We start from the raw sequence: 7,310 nt of genomic DNA on the forward strand, positions 1-7,310 counted from the left end.
CTTGGCTCACACACACACACAAAAAGATGTTATAATTGCATATCGACATTGTATGGTTTGCACCACCTAAAAACCTAGGCACAAAACCCTACCAAATGATGCTACTGCTACTGCTAAGTTAGCTGGACCAAATGAATGGCCTGGTTTCCCAGCAAGAGAGTAGCCAGTACTGTTTAAGGAAACTGAAAAAGTGGAACCACTCCTTGAATAGAATCCTCTACTTTAGGCCTTCCCAAATGCCATAATTCAATGGCCAACAACTCAACCTTTTTATCAAGCTACATTCGTCCTGTTCAGAAAGTGTTCTTTATTCTGAGACACTGATCTTACCACATTTTTGGTGGTAAAATAGCTCTTTTTTTTTTTTTTTTGAGACAGAGTCTGGCTTTGTTGCCCAGGTTAGAGTGCCATGGTGTCAGCCTAGCTCACAGCAACCTCAAACTCCTGGGCTCAAGCAATCCTCCTGCCTCAGCCTCCCGAGTAGTTGGGACTACAGGCGCATGCCAACACACCCAGCTAATTTTTCTATTTTTAGTAGAGACGGGGTCTCGCTCTTGCTCAGGCTGGTCTCGGACTCCTGACCTAAAGGGATCCTCCTGTCTTGATCTCCCAAAGTGCTAGGATTACAGGCGTGAGCCACCGCGCCTGGCCAATATCTCTTCTTAAATGAAATGATAATGATGAGAGAAATGACAGGACTTTTGTATTTCCTTATTTGAAAAAACTAAAATTTGGCAATCCTATGTTGACTTTCTGATTTTTGTTTTTCACTGCCCTCACTGGCATGACTAATGGTACACAAATCCATGCCTACAGTGATTGGGCACAAATAGGGGCAATTTTTCAAAGCTTCCATCTCTTTTATCCAAGAGAAACTAAAAAAAGTGTAACTTATAACACCACCTCCCTCCCCTCGTGTTACATAATACAGTGTCTATGGTACAACTGAGTAATAACGTGGCCCCCAGCAATGAGCTAAGATCAGAAAGTAATGACTCTAGATTAGACTAGCAGACTGATATCTTGACGATTCAATTCAATTTCAAGGTGACTGTAAATCAGACTCAGTGGTAAATAAAAGCAAGATGAAGGTCAAGGCACATGCAAAGTAAAGAGAAAAAAAAACCAAGAGGCAAGATCTGGGGGCCACGGAAGATTATAAGACCACGTTTAAATCAGTGTGGTTATTTAAAACACAAGCGTAGTCACAGAAAATTCAAATATGAAGAGCCCTGAAAGCTCTCTTCTTAAGTCAGCATCAGTGAAAGCCTTTGTTTGTTAACAAGGCTGGGTCCCACCCTGGAAGTGGTGAAGTGAATTGGAGCTCTTCGGAAATACCTGCAAAGAGAGCAACAAAAACCTTGCATGGGTTTGGGAAAGACACTTTACAGAGGAGCAGCTTCCCTGGTTTGAACTTGGGTGAGAGAAAAGAAGGGGTGGGACAATTAATAAAGCTACCCAAACAGGAAGTGCTGTGATGCAGGCAGGGCAGGTGTCTTCCCTGACGCCCAAGGTGAGGACAAATAGTGGTGTGGCACAGGAGACAGGCTGAGAGGCAGTAGGGAGGCCAGGAGGCTTCTCTGGAGACCAGAGAAAACAGCAAACTTCTCCTGGCAATTCCAGCACGTCCTGTCCAGAGGGCAAGGCAAAGGGCCCAAGGTCCAATCACATTCCTTGTTCTCCAGTGTCCCAGTTCTCCCTTCAGAGGGTGACCTTTGGGGAAGCTCTCTACCTCACTCAGGCTTAGAGCTGCAGGACAGAGAGAAGAAAAATGTTTGCCCCTAAATATCCACAAAATGCTTTCAGATCTCCATGCGAAGCTGCTGCCTAAATAAGACTGGTTTTTAGCATCTTTAGAAACAGCAAGCAGATATCTAAAATAGACGGCCTTCATAATGCATGACGTGGAAGCTCTTTTCATACTGCCAAGAAATAATAAGTGAAAAAAAGCAAGGTTCCAAATAGCACGTATGTAGTGCACTACCATTTGCGTAAAAAGGGGGGTGTGCAGAATATTCACAATGAATTTGCTTATAGATGCATAAAATATTTTGGAAGTGCATGGACCACCTCTAGCGGATGAAGAAATCAGTAACGCTGGCTGTCTCTGAGGAACAGAACTAGGTGGCAGGGGTCCGGTAGACAGAGATGTATTTACTAGTTAACCTTTTGTGCCTTTCAAATATTTTCTTTCATCATGTGAATGTATTACGTATTTTTTAAAAAATAAAATTTGAATTAAAACCATTAAAATTTTAGAAAAGTTTAAGTCAAAACAATTTAAAAACAAAAATAGTCTTCACTTGCGACAAACCAAACACACTTGTAATCTGGTCAACTGTGTTCCTGGCATACACGAGATGCTCACTTGTAATGAACTTCCACTTACTGACAACAAAAGAAAATCAGAAACCAGGTAAACCCAAGGGTACCAATTTTCCAATTCTCTAATAAGCTCTTTACCTGTTTGCTACTAAGCTATTGCAAAACATTAGAGAACGGGTCAGCGTGTAGCAAGCCCTTCACCCACTTGGCCCCATGCACAGGCTCCATGGGTAACAGTAGGGCCCAGCATGTGTCCACACCAGCCATTTTATAAACAGAGGGCATTTAATACAATATCACATTGCCCTGGAACCAAAACAGCAAACATAAATCTGCAGATTTGAAAATGATCCCTGAGGGAGATAATGTCACCATTTCTATGGGGTCAATACAGAAACAGTAGCACAGAAGTTAAAATGTCCTAATCATGCCCTTGCCAAAAAGTCTGGACCATGAAAAGCTACTGTAAAATCCTAACACCAGACCACATCAAGAGGCTCCCTGTACTTTCATTGTCTGTTCCTGGGGACAGTTTAGCACAATGAAACAGGTAGATGAAACAGGAAGGCTTAGACACCTCATGCTTCAACTCTTAAATTGGTCATGGAGTACTCAAAACCCACAAAGCAATAAAAATCAGAATACTGTAAGCAGTAGGTCATGGCAGAAATTCTGCCACATGGAATTCCAATATATTGGAAGTGACTGTCTGCCAGGGCTTTTCAAAAAGCCAGATTTCAGGCAAAAAATAAGACGGGCTTTGTCCCTATCTTCCTCAGGACCAAAGAAATTGTTTTATGCTCTGGGAATGACAGTGGGAACCACTATACTGTTTGTGGGCCAGGAGGAAGGTGTAAGTGGACGAAGCAAGAAATAACAGTGAATCAGAAACTCTTCTGCCAAAATGTTATGAGAAGAGAGCAAGGCAGAGAAAAACGGGTCCATATTAATACACAAGCAAAGAAGCAAAAACTACTATTCTAAAATGGCTGATCTCTAGAATAGCCCACACAGAAAAGCAAAACTCAGAATCAACTCTTAAGAAAAATGAAGCAAAAGAAGGAGCCATTCAATGAATAGTGATAATCTTTGGTTCAATCCAGAAAACAGACAAAAACAGAGAAGGGAAAACCAGAGGTGACTGGATTCTTGCAAAAACTAAAGGTGACAGGCATCTTTCCGCCAAAAGGGAATTGGCTGGGAAACTGAGAGTGGGTATCTGTCACCATGAAAGTGATGAAGGAACTGAAGGTGAAAGTGAAAAGGGAAGAATGGGAACTACGCTGGACAAATCGAGAGAAAAAGACCCTTCCATTGCACTTGCCGTCTGGTTTATTTCAAGCTCTGGAAAAGAACAGGAAAGACGCAGATAAACCTTGAACAGGCTAGATCACCAGCAAGGAACAGCTTTTGTTTTTCTTTCTTCAGGCACGGCTGGTGCTCCTCTACTCCAATGACTAAGTAACTTGCTTAAATGCATTTGACACATGATCCCCGAACTTCCGAAAAGCACTTAATACAGTGGCTCATGAAATCTTAATCTAAAAATGTTCCTCCATTTAGAATCCAGCTGCATCACACTGACCACTGAGGAGGAGGGTTGAACAGAGGGAATACATATTTGGAATGACACTGTAGAGACTGGTATCATCAGGGACTTTGTTTATCTCTTTGATGGATTTTCTCCCTCCCTTTTTAAAGAGAATAAAAAAGATTTGGAGTCTAAAAAGAGTGTAACTATAAGGGGGAAAGTAACAGAGATACTGAATTACCTGTATCAGTGAAAGACAGAAAAATAAGTAAGCCAGTGTGCAGTGTGACTTGGAAACCCCTGCAGATTGTATTAAAAGAAAATCTGGAATATATTTAATGAAGTAGGGGGGGAAGAGGCAGGGGAAAAAATTAGCTCCTGACAGAAAATATTAGGTGGTGGATAAGAAGAAAAACTGTGTAAGAAGGCAGCAGAACATTGCATTTAGCAAAGCTATAGTGGCTACTATGTGCCAGGCACTGTTCTAAATGCTTCAGATACAGTAACTCACTCACGCACTCCTCAAAACAACCTTCTAACATAACTACCATTATTATTCCTGTTTCATAGGTAAGGAAACAGAGGCACAGAGAGGTTAGATAACTTGCCCAAGGTTATACAGCTAGTAAGAGACAGGGCTTAGGATTCAAACCCAGGCACTCAGACACCAAAATCTGTATCCTAACCTCTCTGGGCTCCCCTACAACTTAAACACCAAGAGTGAGAGAACTAAGCTGGAAGTGAAATGTCATGCTATGGCTAGAGCTAAGATCAAGAGATCAACCCTTAGTCATGGCTCTGTGATAACCAGCAAGCCCTGTGACTGTCCAAGGCCTCAGTTTCCTCACCTGCGCATTGAGGAGACTGCATTAGGTGAGATTTATCTAAGGTTTCTTCAGCTATAAAATGTCACAAGGCCATGCTGACAATCAGCACTATATGGACTGGTCTGCCTTCTGACTGGCTGTGGAAAGGTTAATTCATCCTAAAACAGGCAGCAAGTTGTGTTAACATTCTTTCTCTGCCTCCTGACCTGTAGAAGATGATTGTGTCCTCTCTATTCCGGGAGGAATAGATGGTTCCTCTTTTGGACTCTGTTTAACGTAGTTGTAATGAAATGGCCCTCGAAAAGCTCTGGGCACAGACCACATTGACTCTGCCAAACCTGCAGTCTCTCCAGGTCCCTCTTCTGAGCCTGTTCTTGGAACCTGCCTTTGGATTTGGTTACCAGAATGCAGGTGAAACTGTCAAACTGGAGGTGGAGTAACCAAAATAGAGGAACTGGGAAGACAGAGAGGCGTCCTTGATAGTTCAAATTAAAGAGTTTCACAGTGGCTAAATAAACGTCTATCTTTTGGTATAATCCAATGTCTTCGCTAACACCCACTCTGAGAGCTGAAACCTCAAAATTCATACGGGTGAACTCAACACTCATTTTGAACCTAATGGGCCTCCAGAAGTACCCTTCTGAAGCTAGGCATTAAAGGTCACCCAGAGTACATCTGAGGGTGGAGAGGGCCTTACAGATGGGTTATGCGGTTCTCTCTTGGGAGCCCTTTCTAAGCATCCCTGACAGGTGGCTGTCATACAGCCTCCGCCTGGACACTTCCAAGGTCGAGGCGCTGTTTGCCTGGGCTGGCAGACAGCCTCCTGCGCTATTGGACAGCTCTCGATGTGGGGAAAGCCCACAAAGCGTCCCCAGAACGGTGTCCTGTGCGAGGCCGAGCTCAGTAAGTGCGTTTCCAAGTGGGTCAAAAGCTGCCTCCCTAGAACTTGAACCCATCGGTCCTGGGGGCGCCCCTAAAGCCTCGAAATGCAGAGACCCCCCCCCCTGGTTTCTGGGGCTGTAATAAGGCCCGGAGGCCCTCTCCTTCTACGTGCGGTTCCCGAACTTCTTCAGCAAGCCAGGACCGGCAGACCCCTCCCGAGATCCCGGAAGCCCAAGACTGCGCACCAGTGGGGGGATGGCAGCAAGAGAGGCCGCGGCTGGGGTTGTCCCCAACCTCGGTTCCTCGGGCAGCAGGGGACAAAGGGCCTTCAGGAAGACTTATCCCCGCCGCTGTCTGGGCCGTCCCTGCTACCGGGCGAGCCGGCCCTGGGGACCCCCGCGCCGCCGATGGCAAGCCCCCGAGGATCCCCGAGGATCCGGGACCCGCAGGCTGCGGAGGATGGGCCGAATCACGCTGGGGACCGCGAGGCTCGGTGATGTGGCCTGAAGGATTCAGGGCGTGATCGCGGCTCCGCCGAGCTCGCTCGGCTGTGGCTTTACCTGATTACAGCTGCCCAGCTCGCCCCGCGTCCGGTTCTTGCAGCTCCACGGCTGCCGGCGGTGCTCATAGAAATGCAGCCGGAACCCCTGGCCAGTGCAGCTCCCGCCGCTACCGGCCCCGCCCAAGCAACTGCCGCCACGCCCCTGACGACCGCTTCTGCCACGCCCCCAGCCCCGGAAACCCTCCTGTTCATTGGGCCCCTCAGCCGCTACTCCACTCGTCCATGCGCTCCTTGCACCTGGAAGGCATTTTATTGGTCAGCGGAGCTGCTCCTCAGGGCGGAGGCGGGGTTCTTAGCGGAGAGCTCCTCGACAATTGGTTACATTTGCCGTCCGTGGGCCAAGGCGCTATTGGGTTAAGCCAGCCCAGAGGGGGCGGGGGGCAAGGGAGGAGGGCTAGAAGATGGCTTGTGTTTGATGTTGGTGGGGGAGGCGTGAAGAGAGAGGCAATTGTGACCGCAAGCTTTTTTGGGGGGCTGGCTAAGGTCAGATATCGTCTCGGGCTGGGAAGAGGGAGGTCAGCTAGTAGCTCAGCTGCGGGGTTCTGGTGGGTCCAGGCCGACCGACTGACTCACCTGTAGCCCTGGACGCAGGGGGCTAAATTTGGGGTCATGCCCCGGGAAAGAGGAGAGAAGGTAGTGAGTCACCCAGCCAGAAGGAGATGAAGGGATGTGGAAGCGGCGGCCTCTGACCCCTTCCATCTAGGGAAAGGGTATGGGGTCGTGCTGGGCAGTACAGACCTCAGTTATTGTTCACTGTCCTTTCAGCTCTTTCTCTTAACACAAGTTGAAGGCCATCTGGAAGAATGTAGCCTTTGAAGTAGGACCTAGAATTGAGGCGTGTATGGGTTGTGTGGCCTTGGGCAAGCTACTTAACCTGTCTGCATGCCCCTGATCTCTTCATTTGGCAACTGGGGGTAGCAATAGTAGTTGATGAGAAGATTAACTCTGGTAAACATTAATTGTGTGCCTGGCACTCAGTGGGCATTCCAGTCAAGACTAATTCTTCACCCACTCACCCTATCCAGCCGTGGAACTAGGCCCAGTGCTAAAATTCTGTGTGCCTGAAACTGCTTTTGCAATGGCATGTGGTTTACCAGGAATAGAACACTTGAGTGACTTGAAATGCAAGTCCTGTAAGGCAGACAGGGCCACCCTACAAAGGGACAGGAGGGCTGGAAGAGAG

General features: G+C 47.0%; 1 protein-coding gene across 2 annotated transcripts in view; it reads right to left on the reverse strand.

Moving 5' to 3' along the window:
* The window catches only part of ABHD2 (abhydrolase domain containing 2, acylglycerol lipase), a 99,865-nt gene extending 93,611 nt beyond the window's left edge, over window positions 1-6,254 (reverse strand). For both annotated transcript variants that reach the window (XM_045561729.1, XM_045561730.1), the window contains exon 1: window positions 6,126-6,254. The gene's annotated coding sequence lies outside the window, so the exon portion shown is untranslated. The remainder of the gene's footprint in view (window positions 1-6,125) is intronic.
* Window positions 6,255-7,310: the final 1,056 nt, after the last annotated feature.

Source organism: Lemur catta, chromosome 9, assembly GCF_020740605.2.
Source record: "Lemur catta isolate mLemCat1 chromosome 9, mLemCat1.pri, whole genome shotgun sequence".
NCBI classification, from domain to species: domain Eukaryota; kingdom Metazoa; phylum Chordata; class Mammalia; order Primates; family Lemuridae; genus Lemur; species Lemur catta.